At 34.9% G+C, this 12,974-nt stretch overlaps 1 protein-coding gene across 1 annotated transcript in view; it reads left to right on the forward strand.

Annotated features, from left to right (window-relative positions):
• The window catches only part of LOC106663882, a 341,156-nt gene that overhangs the window by 10,641 nt on the left and 317,541 nt on the right, over window positions 1–12,974 (forward strand). The gene's annotated exons all lie outside the window — the stretch shown is intronic.

Below are 12,974 nucleotides of genomic sequence, written 5' to 3' on the forward strand. Positions count from 1 at the left end.
AGAAAGAAAACCTTTCCGCAAAGGACGTGGAATAATCGATTTGCGTGAAACTTTTTTCGGTAATAGATTGAAAACTATTTAGACAAGAGTCTGAGCGTTCTTGCCATTGGGATCTAGGAATCATGAAAAAATTTACCTAATCAAGTATATTTTTTAAACGTAGTTAATGTATTTCTGGGTGATTATATATAAGTAGATTAGCATTGTTACGTGAAATAAGATGTCGGATTGTATTGAATGAATTTAGGGATGTAGAACATGCAGCAACCAATAAACGACTCCAATTTTTTAAAAGAAAACTTTTGAATTCTTTTTAAGCATTCTGGACAACCATTAAAATTGGTCCAATGACCACCAGCACGAATATGTACGAATAAATGTTTGTTATTTCAAGTCGTCAGCTATTTGACAGTTTATATCTCACGGTATAAACGGTTTGATATTTGATTTTAAATATCAAATGTTCCGCCCACCCATTTGTTGTGTGTGTTCGTTCAAAGAAGAGACAAATCGCCGGCCGTACAGATGGATGCTGAGACTTGGCATTCCTCCTGGATGGCATGCTGAGTGATCTCCTTTAGGTCTGTAGCAGATATTATATACCTGCTTTTTTGGCGTAGTGCCCGCAACAATGGACCCGTCCAACCGTTAGGACTTTTCCGTCTTCTTCCCCCTGATGCTCGGGGATAGGAGATAATCTTGTACAAATTTAAATTAAAATAGAACCGCAGTGGGTTAAAAAAATTGCTAATCTAAGTTTGATGCATCGAGACGGTCTGGAGGAACATTATATTATCAATCTTTTCTTGACAAAGTCACACTGAGCATAACTGGATTAATTTGGAAATAATGTTTTTCCTAAATCTAGAAATCAAGAGAAAAACGACCTATCAAAGATGTAACTGAAGTAATGTTGAAATTAAAGATGAGATGATGTAGCGACCTGCTTGTTGAACAACTTGAACAAAAGTATCTTCAGTGAGGTCACAACAGAAACGACAAACTCTTTAAGTCTTTGCCGAGCTTTCGACGATTATATCGTCATCATCAGGCCCTATTTATTTTAGCAAAATATCACAGTTAGAAACATGTTATATCATTTAAAAAAACAAAATTACAAAAAACAATTAGTTTTCTTACTTTCAACTAGATGAGTGTTTAATTTGGTATATTGGTAATAAGGTAAAAATAGCAAGTAATGTTAATAAAATTCCAAACCCTTGTGTAAATTTTACCGGTGACTGAAGTGGAGAACAATAGTCTGAAACCCCTTCATTTTAAATCTATCACTTACATACCTGATGTTTTCCAGAAAATCAAAGGTTAGTTCAAATGTAAAATTGGGGACTTAGGAATTGCATTCAAATATAAAAACAATTGAAATATTCTGCATGCGAAACTGAAAGCAAAGGAACCAGTGGGCTCGCAATGCAATGTGGTTTATCGGGTATCATGGGGGACGAACCAAACAAAAGTTATCAGCACGGATGAACAACATAGGTTGGATTGTGAGAACGGAAAAAGAATTTCTGGAATCCGTGCAATTGACAGTGGTCATTTTTTCAAGTTTGATTCACTAAAGGTCTTGGCGAGGGAGTCAAACTTGGAAAGGAGACTACTGGCAGAAAAGGTATATAGAAGTGGTAACCCAAGTACGTGCAATGTGCAAACGGATAGATTGGGCTCCATTTCGGTTTATGGAGGTCTCCTAACATACAGGGTTTTGAACAAAAAGCGGGAACAGAGAGTGTAGCCCTAAAGGCAAAATTTGTAAACTAACCGCTTAGGCTTTAAACAAGTCCGTAGATGACTTGTAACAGAAAAGCCACCTGAGCTTCTCTTCCTTGTGTTGGAAGTTAGCATTTGTAATTTTGAATTAACTATATATAGTACAATTTAAAAAAATCTTAACTATGATATTCTAATGTACCCGAGGGAAAAAAGTAATTTTATTATTTATTTCCACTAATTTCGTGGTCCGCTTGACCAATTTATATATTATAATTAATTAATGTTTTTAGTTGAGATAAAAAAGTCAATGGCACGAGCGGGATTCGAACCCACGATCTTCGGCTTGATACGCCGCTGCTCTACCACTTGAGCTATCGTGACCTCGATCCACTCGGACACCAACTTCCCATCTCAACCCCACGTTTTGAATTTTCCCTCCTTTTTGCCATTTTTCAAATGTCGTGTAATCGGATTGGATTCTCGACGACAAATGAAATGGCCACGGAGAGCTTTAGTGAAAGTATACTTCATTTCAACTTATTAAATTCGTTAGTTTTCGTGGTCCATTTGGCCAATCAATATCTTTCAATTAATTAAGGTTTTTAGTTGAGATAAAAAATGAAAAATGGCAAAAAGGAGGGAAAATTCAAAAGGTGGGGTTGAGATGGGAAGTTAGTGTCCGAGTGGATCGAGGTCACGATAACTCAAGTGGTAGAGCAGCGGTGTATCAAGCCGAAGATCGTATGTTCGAATCCCACTCGTGCCATTGACTTTTTTATCTCAACTAAAAACCTTAATTAATTGTAATTTATTATTTATTTTAAGAAAAAGAGACGTGTATTTATAGTTATGTGTAACCGAGGTAACCTATAGGACCACGTTTGTGGTTTTAAATAATTTTTAAATTCTTATTTGATATTATATTGTTTTATTGTTTTTAATTAACTCCAAACTGTTCATTGTTTTAGATACTGAGCTTCACCTAATTTTAATTATTATTATTACATATGCAGATTCTTGCTCTCCAGATATATTTAAACACTCATCCAGTTAAAGTAAGATAAATAATTGTTTTTTAAATGATATAAAATGTTTCTAACCGCGATATTTTCCTAAAATAAATAGGCCCTGATGATGACGATATAATCGTCGAAAGCTCGGCAAAGATCTAAAGAGTTTGTCGTTTCTGTTGTGACCTCACTGAAGATCCTTTTGTTAAAATTAATGTTGAAACTCCATGTTGGGTGGAAGATAATAATTACACAATTCAATTCTTTAGAAGCTTTGGATATATTTAATCCGTTGGATTTATGAAGCAGTTAGATATGATGACCAAATGGAAAATTGATTGAAATTATATATTTGTATTTGTCTAAAATGCAGGCAACACTCAAATAAAAAAAAACAACTAACCAAATGAAATTATTTGCTTCAAATTTTGTGACTGATAAATCGATAAGGTAAGGGCAGATACGCGTAGCCTCGGGTTTTATTGAAATCAGACATCATTGATTACCTGTCAATACTCCGTTTGGTGAAGAGTTCTCGAACCTATCGTACTTGGTGATTCGATATTGTCCTTCAGAACGCGATGGCGTGCTCAGATGCTGGAATGACCCAGAAACGAGTGAGCCTCAGCATTACAAACCAGTTTTGATAATCGTCCGTTGCTCTTCTTCTACAAGATCCGCACCTTTCCGTTGTTAATCATTCCTTGGACGGTATAAGCACGTACAAGCAGCGTACCAAGTACTACAAGAGTGGTCAATCTCAGGAAAAATAAATTCTATAGAAGCGATTAACTTTAATTTAACAAAATTAATAATCAATTATGTTTTTTAGGTGTTGGTTTTGACCAATTACGGTTTTAATTACTCAATTACAATATTAAAAACTTAACCTAAATAAAATATTACATTTCAAAAAATAATTCTAAGGAAAGAGAAAAAAATATAAAAAGAGCGAGGAGAAAAGGGTGAATAGTGAGTAAGTAGAAAAATAAAAATATATAAATTTAGGTGCGCAGACAGATTGAGATATATTGTTTGTAAAAGATGTCTGTTATTCCTTGAAGATAATCCAAAAAATTACGGTTTATAAAGCTTGACAAATAAATTCATTATCTAATTAATTAATTTAAAAAATCATGATCAGGGGCGTCGTTTGCTGCAATGGTTTAGGCTTTGACACGGCGCAAAGTAAAGGTTATGGGATCGAATCCAGCCGCTCTGCATTCGAACCCGCACTTACTTACAAATAGGTTTTTTTTCAAAACCACGGCACTCCGAATAAAATTTTGAATCGTGTGTGATGAGCAAGTCTTGTTTAACTTTGCATCTATGTCTGTTGATTTCCTAGGTGTATCAATTGAGCGGACGATTCATCAGGGAGAAAATTGTAAGAATATTGCGGTGCGGTCAAAAATAACTATGCGTAATAGAAAATGCAGTTTTGTAATGCCCGTGAGTAAAGTTTGGCAGCTTTAATTGAAATAACTTAATATAACATAAATAATAAAAAAACTCGGCATTACACTAAATGAGTCGCTTCCATTTCCCCTGGTTATTATCGCCAGTGTTTTCAAACCGCTTTCAGAAAAAAAAGGTTTTCAAGAATTTCCTTTACTGTTAGTTTACAACGTAAGAAAACATAATATATTTTATTGTGCGCTACAATAACATCAACAACACATACTTGTCCAAAGAATCACGGTAAAATTGAAGGTGAAAGTGTGTACAACTCGTCATGAAAAGGTTTATTTTGACACGGATGTTGTCAATACAACCGGATTAGAAGCTTTTAAAGTATTTGTCTTCACGCTACTTCCCAGCGCCTTCGGCTCAATTTATCTTACGATACTTCAAGGCGTTTAATCGGCCATTAAAAAGGCTGTTAACTTCGTTCTAAAGAGGCCACATGTTTTCGAAACAACCTCGTGTAACTCGATTTTTACAACGCCTTCAAGCAGTGATTGTTAAAGCGTTTTGATCGTATCGGAGTTCGATGGGTTGTTGGCTGTATAAGATTATTACAGAACTGATCATATTTTATTTCAAGGAAAGCATCAATTCTTTAAAGTGTAGACGTTTTCCCTTTTGCACGAAGTACTTTGCAAGTACGTCCCACTTTATAATCATTTGTTTAAATCACTTGTTTGATCGTTAATTAAGAAACTACAGAACAGGAAAGTTCTAATCTGAAAAGGTTTTTATGACCGTGCATACTCAATGGATATTACGCTGTGCGTAGATTTTGCAAAAAGGTTGGAGAAACAAATACAACTTATCAATTTATTGTACTGTAGTTCACCACAAAAGTATTATGGGACTTACAACACAACCTTCGAAGAATCTGCACCTGTGAGCTATACATCTCATTGTATTTGCTGTTAATTACGTGTTTCTTACGCATTACATGATTACATTACACCATTGTACATAACTTATTACATTAATTAAGAAACTACAAAACCCAACGAAGGAAAAAGTGTCTCAGGATGTGATAGGTTTGTTGAGGGGGCAATGCAGATACAATTGGCTCTAAAAATTTTTGCCATCAACCAGGATCATGTAGCTTCTGCATTAGGACTGGAAAATTAAAACAGAATGTACTGTATTCCAATCATTCATAGGAGAAGGTATTTTGCTAACAATACAACTGTGGTAAACTTATTAGATTGATTAGGACTCACTGGCGTACTTTAAGTACAGAAAAGAGTACTCAAAGCCCCGGAAATTGCAATCAATCAATTCCCATAAATTATATACTTTTAAATCGACAGACTTTAATCCAGATTTCATTTATTTCTTAGAGTTGGCACGATTGAACCAACTAGAGTTTGTTTATCGCAGCTTAATGTAGGAGAAACAGCTTAATCTGGAGAAAATGCTTTTACAAAGCGATTGTGCCAAAAATAGTCGGACATTTTATCGAAAAAATGTTTCTGTGAAAACGAAAGAGAAGTCAAGAAAGTGGGAATGAAAATTTTCAGTGGGTAAAACTTCATTTAAAATAATTAAATAATATAATGGGAATAAAGATAGAAAGGTAATAACAAAGATGATCAGTGTTTCCCATCTATGAAACCGTGGAACATAACATGAACACCTCCGTGCCAATTCATTAAAAATTGAAAGAATTCGAACTTAGCAGGAAGTGGGAATTTTATGTTTAAAACCAATTCTAATAAACATTTTTCTAGACGGTTGATGAAAATGTAAAATGATCTCGTGTATGAGACCAAAGTAGTTCTGAAATTTTCACCAAGACATTAGAGGGCGGAAATTGAAAGGATTGCACGTCTGTTTGTGATATGCCGTACGTAATGTACGTACCTAATCGAGATGTGTACCGGATTCTTGAGTTAATCAAATAGATCAATAAACTTGCAACATGGAAAATTTTGACCCAAGAAAAAAGCACAGAAGCAGCACCCATTATGATCATATTTCGGTGGAATAGAAATTTTGCTGGACGCTTGATAAAAATGACAATGATGCAAAAGTTTTGCCAAGTCATTAAAGGGCAGAAATTAAAGGGATTTCACCTTTATGATATGCCGTTTAAGTATCTGGAAAAAATGTTATGAGAATTTTGTGGGGAAAAAAATTGAAATATTAAAAGAACTGTGTGGTAAATAGTGACCGTTAATCGATAATTATTCAGAAATCGTGAGGTGCGGACTGGTGTGATGTAGTTTTAAGAAAAACATTTTCTTTATCGTGCCCACGTTTCGATCTTTATTGAGATCATCTTCTGGGCTCAAAGTGTTTGTCTTCTGTGTAGTTGTGCCATTCTTGCATGTCGTGTTGAGAATGCCCACTTCAACACGACACGCAAGAATGGCACAACTACACAGAAGACAAACACTTTGAGCCCTGAAGATGATCTCAATAAAGATCGAAACGTTGGCACGATAAAGAAAATGTTTTTCTGAAACCNTATATATAATTTTTCTTAAAACATCAGTACATCTTAAAGATCCACTTTGGTGCCAACTCGTTAACTGGTAGAAACATTAGTGTATACGAATAGTAAGAAAAGAAGAAAAGGAATGAAATAAAACAAAAAAGTCAGGTCAATCGAATGCTTCTAAAACATTTCAAGCGAGAAAAGGATGATCAATTTAAAAGTTTTACATGAAGTAGACCGGTTTATTTAGCCGAGTAATACACGCATCTACTAAATAGATGTAATTTGCCACAAATATGTATATAATAATATTGAATTACTATTTACGGCAAAATTTTATTAAATTTTCATTCACTCATTTTAAACTCTTATAAATAATTTTTCGCTCACTATCAAAAAACTCATTGGAAAAAGTATGCCATGATATTTTATGAGATGTGCACATATGCGAAAAAGAGTCTAATAATCAATAATAATGATTGCTCTTTAGTGTGGTTCTTTTTAAAAAGATACTACTGGGAAATATGTGCCCAAATAATTTAGTAGAGATGAATGTTATTTCGGTATAAAAGGGGAAGTAGGGTTCAAATAAATTTAATGGGTCATCCATTATATATTTGTTATAACATTTTTTCCCTCTGAAGGGTTAAAAGGAGTTTCTAACCCGTGCTTTTACCGAATTGGTTTCTGCTGCTATCTTTGGAGACTGGGCCATATATGCCAAAACTTTAAGGTCAGGAGGTAAAAAACTGGGCGCGTATAATATTTTTTATAGTCTAGCGTTAGGACATTACTCAGATATACATAGGGAGAAATTATCCCTGTGCATATTTCAATGAAGACAATTCGGATTCAAGTTAATTTTCAGTATAAAATTCAAAAGTGTTTTACATAAGGAACGTCCCTTTTTCTATCACGAATCGCATTTCCTCATAATTTCCTTAAGGTTTTACGAATGAATAAGTCATTCTTACATTCTCGCTCCACTCCCAGAGTCCTCATTTCAGACGTGAATAATAACGTGAATAAAAACGCAAGGAAAGAAAGACGAGCCGGAACGACACCTTCTTCACCTTCCTGGCAGGGTCTGAATTTAATTTTTTCAAAGTTTACAACAAAACCCTTACGGAATCAAATTTCAGCGGATTCATTCCATCTCGCGGTAATCCACACTCAATATATTTTTATTTTATCTTACGTGTAACTGAAAAAAATACGGGCAGCATTCACTGAAGACGATACAATAGCTGAGAATTCTACGATAAATAAATTGGTGGGAAAATATCTCTATTATCTAGTTTTTAACATTAATGGATTTATGAGTCAGCTTTTAGAAATCTTTCACTGGGAATAACTCGACATATTAACTTCCTTAGATGAGCGAGGTGTGGAAAAAGTCGATAAGCCAAAAAACGAAATTTTAAAGATGACAAACCTAGATAATTTCACTAATTAACTAGTTACCAACGAACAAATGTTAATACAAATAGGTAAAAAATATAGACAAATATAAATTAGAACTTACAAGATAGATACACTGATTCTAATTCAGCGTATGAATTATTCGAGTTTAGAAAATACAGACAATTAGAATCATTGAAATGTTGACGCAACTTTTCAAGATGTCTGCAAAGACCATTGCTTTACAAAAGAACGATTACTTTTACGACTTATCGGCTTAGTAATTTATACATTGTCTGTCAGGTATAAAGACTTACTGAAATATTTATTTACCTTTCCCCCTTCTTTGAGTGGAAAAATTATTGTTTCGGAGTCTGTCTTGACATCGTAGTCTTAATTTGAATTTTTATCAGATCTTTCAATACTATTTTATTCATAGTTTCTTCTGAGCCAAAGATAACATTGCGTATTCCAACTGTTCCCAAGACTGGAGTTTTTCAAGGTAGTGTGTTAAGCTCTATTTTATTTTTCAGTACACGCTTCCATTATTCCGGACACAATCATCAAACCATTGAAATTTGATACTGTTTTTAATAATGTAAGCAGTGAAATATTTTCGGAGGATCTACGGAAGGTCAAACACAAAGAAAACTTCCTTTCGGTTTTCGCCGAGCTTTCGACAGTTTTATACTGTCATCTTCAGGGCCTGTTTTATTATCATATAAACAAACAATTAAAACATGAAAAAAACAACAAATTTCACAAAAATTGAATATCTTACTTTAAATCTTAATGGGGAATTAAGCGACATGGTGTTTTGGGCACAGAAGTATATTATGTTTTTTGGGGCTCAGCATCTAAACATTTAAATTGAATAAATTAATAATTAAAATTAATCTTATTGTAATTTTAGTTGTAATTTTTAATTATTAATTTATTCAATTTAAATAATGTTTAGATGCTGAGCCCCAAAAAACAAAATGTTCTTCTGTGTCCAAAACACCATGTTGCTTAATTCCCCATTAAGGTTTAAAGTAAGATGTTCAATTTTTGTGTAATTTGTTTTTTTTTTCATGTTTTAATTGTTTTTTTATATGATAATAAAACAGGCCCTGAAGATGACAGTATAAAACTGTCGAAAGCTCGGCGAAAACCGAAAGGAAGTTTTCTCTGTGTTTGACCTTCCGTAGATCCTCCGAAAAGATTTCATGTTTCCAGCAGGTCGATAATCTAGTTCATCGTTAAATGTAAGCAGTGTTTCTGACTCTTTCTATATATCAAAAATGATAGTTTATAGTATCCAGAATACTACGAAGTTTTTATGGTCATTTCTGAATATATATAAAGTTATTTTAAGATGTTAAGTTTTTGTTATTGTATTTTACTGATTTAGCTGTGGTTTTCACGCTATAAACGAACTTCCCATAATCGTCGTCTGCTGGAAAAATTAGCCCGGTTTCATCGTCAAAATATTTCTTATACTTTGTTCAAAGACAACGTAGGCGCTAGCGACACTTTTTTTGGGGGGGGAATTATTGTACATTTTTAAAATGATCAAAATTAATTTTCGTTTGAACTTAGGTAAAATATAATTTAAATAAATAAATACCCCTTTCAGTTATTTTTTAAATTACGCATCTTTTTCTCCAAATGTTGAACAATTTTCGGTTTTCTAATTCACTCGATTTAAGAAATCATGTTTTGCTTATTTCAAAATTGTTAATAAAAAAGGAAGACAATTGGATGTTTAGGTTTTTAAATTGGCATTGTTTACTTCGCAAGCATCCGGTCACTAGTCTTCATAGAAGAACACTTACATTTGAATTGTTTGAAGTTAAACTTTCAACGGTTTCACTTGTTCGATTTGGCATACATTTCCAGTTAAGTGATGCATAAACTAAATCCAAACCTTTTTTGCTTGCGGAATTGTTTTTAACACTGCGTCCCGCTGATTGGATTTGTTCTCGGTTAAACAATAATCAATGTGGTTCTCCAGTCAATAAGGCCGCCCTGGGAAATTGGAGTAATTAACCTAGGGTTGGTTTTCGAGTTTGTGGGTAGGCGAGGGCTGCCGGTTGGATTATGTATAAGGAAATCGCCGGGAAAATCCTGGTAAGATGTGGGCTCGGCTCCGACAGATTAATTCGGTCCGTATGTTAACCACGTTTCTCAAATTATGCTTAGACGTTAGTTCATTGGATAAGGACTTAATCGAATAACAACCGCAGCGACTCCTGATAGTTCAATTCAAGAGTTACCTGGAATATAATCCATATATTCCATTGATATAACAATTGAACAAGTTTTCCGAGACTTGAGAACTCAAGGCAAAAAGTAAATTCAATTTTTATTGTTAATATTAACGAAGGGTATAAAATAGATTAGTGTTACATGATATTTAGTACATGTATACACAAATTTCAAGGACGATAAATAAGTGTATTTAATATTTGCCAGCCATTAATATTCTCTATAAGAGCACCACATAATCCTGCTTATAAATAAAAGCTTTCGTACAATTAATTGTGTCGAAAAAAGATAGATGATGGTTAAGATCAAAAAGAGCCTCTTAAGACCTTACGCAACGTTGGCCGATCTCAACTATTATCTAGAGATTGCCGTTAAGCTTTAAAGTTTTTATAAAATACCAAGTTTGTCAAGGTCTCCCACGTGTATTCTCTAGCCCGGGTTTTTCCTACCCCAAGTGTGGAAATCTCAGCCTGGATTAGCCTTTGCACCAACAGAGGACATGTTCGGCTGTTTTTTATTTTTCCTGGCAAAATCTTCACAGGCTTGTTTCTCCTCTGAGTCTATTCATCTATATTTCTATGTAGTGTCTAGTTCTATAGTCTACCTAGTGCCCTAGGTTGTTAGTTCTGCCATTACTTTCTGTAATGGTCCTTAACGAAGTTTTTCGTATGCCCTGTCTTAGAATTTCAACGAGTACTTGATCGATTGTGCGGTGGATCTACACTTGAAAGTCATTGGCATATTACCCAAGACTTAAATGAATTCTAGTTTTTGGTTTATTTTCATAGATACCACGCCCCGATCCATATTCGGTCTTGGAACCATCTGTATACCATATATAGTCGGCATTAACGAAGTTCACTCTATTAGACGTTTGAATTTGATTAAAAAAAGTCAAATATGATTTTGGCACCAGGCAACCTTAGAACTTCTGTGCCTGTATATCTGAAATTTATACATGAAATTCCTTCCGAAGTTTAATTTGTTCCTTTTTATCCAAACAAACTATTGGAACATCTCCCTTCATTAGCTTGTGAATTGAGGCTCTAGCTTCTACCTGGATGAAAATGTGTAGTGGTGGTACATTGGGAAGAACTTTCTGGGCAGCATGGGGATCGTCATTATCAATATAAACGCTAATCTCTGAGCAGTATTGAAGGTTTTTCCCGCCTTAAGAAGTAATATCAAGTAATAATATAACAAGATGTGAGTTACGAAATTCTCGTCACGTTAAGACATTGGTGATAAGAAAATTCGACCACCGCTGAAAGCGCTATTAAAAATGAAGAGGTTTTACACCAGTATTCTTTAGCAAGACATGTGTCTCTCCAGTTTACGACAGCATACTACAAAATAGTACGTGCCGCAGTTGATTGAAGCGTAAAATACCCTGCTCTGATGTATGATTAGTACTTGATGGGTTTTCCTGCATCCTGGGGGGGGGGCTGCCAGTCTGGTGGCTTTTGTGGTCCTGCTGGCTGGGGGACCCGGACACCCAGAGGATGTCTCCATAAGGTATTCTCCATAAGGTCAAGTAAATAAGGTAATAAATAATATAAGACAGAAGGTACTACAATGTTCAAAATGGCAGATGGCTTCGCTGGGGCAAGAAAAAATATCCTGGGTCAATGAAACATGTACACTTGACTGACTTCTGACTAAAATGATCATCAAGTCTGATTATAGCAGGTAACTACAACTACAGCAATTGATAATAAACTGCTCAAAAACTGAATAGAGATATTTGTAATTTGTTCATATTCTATTAATTTTAATTAAATTCTGAGAGACTGGATAGTAGTACATGATGCTAAGGGAGGACAGAAATATTGCCATTACTGCAAGACTTCCCTTTTCCATAGTGCCCGCCAAATCCTACAAGATGTTTTGGCAAGGCCTTTATCAACACAAACGGTTCATAATCATTTGTGGGAAGATGGCCTCTCATTGTATGCCTCTTTGAGACAACCTGAGACAGCCTGCCGCCAGCAACTCAGGAGAATAAGGTGCAGCTAACGCCTAGAAGAGAACTTGGAATGCTGTTATGTTTACTGATGTTTTTATTTATGATGCGTTTCTGTCTGAATAGTGATAGCAGGCGCCAAAGAGTCTACCAAGATCAGGGGATGAATACAATGCCCCAGTTCCTGCTCCCTTCGTGCAATTTGGAGGAGGTGGTATAATGGTCTAGGCTGGGATTTACACTGGAGGATGAACTGGTCTGCATATTGTTGAAGACTACATCACTTGTTCGTTATGTCCAATAAATTTTCGGGGAATACATCCCTCGAACCAGGGATCTCATTGGCAGGGATTTTTGATTTCTGGATGACAATGCCAGACCTCATAGAAGCACAGTTTTTCATCATTGTTTAGAAAACCTGGGAATTGGGAAAATTCGACCACCGCTGAAAGCGCTATTAAAAATGAAGAAGTTTTATACCAGTATTCTTCGCGGAATTAGTTTAAAGGAGTTAACGGTGGAGAAAAATGGAAAAGAAAAGCGGTGAAGGCATCCAGGTTCTGTCATGTAGAGGAAGTTATAACAACATAAAATAACTGTATAGCGAAGATGAATCGACGGTGGGATATCACCAGTAAGTCAGTGACACAAATGGCATCCCTGATCTCTAACTTACTGGTGATAACTGAATACAATTAGCTTTGGAGGCTAATAAAAA

This window comes from Cimex lectularius, unplaced genomic scaffold (assembly GCF_000648675.2).
Source record: "Cimex lectularius strain Harlan isolate CLEC.00 unplaced genomic scaffold, Clec_2.1 scaffold41, whole genome shotgun sequence".
NCBI classification, from domain to species: Eukaryota; Metazoa; Arthropoda; class Insecta; order Hemiptera; family Cimicidae; genus Cimex; species Cimex lectularius.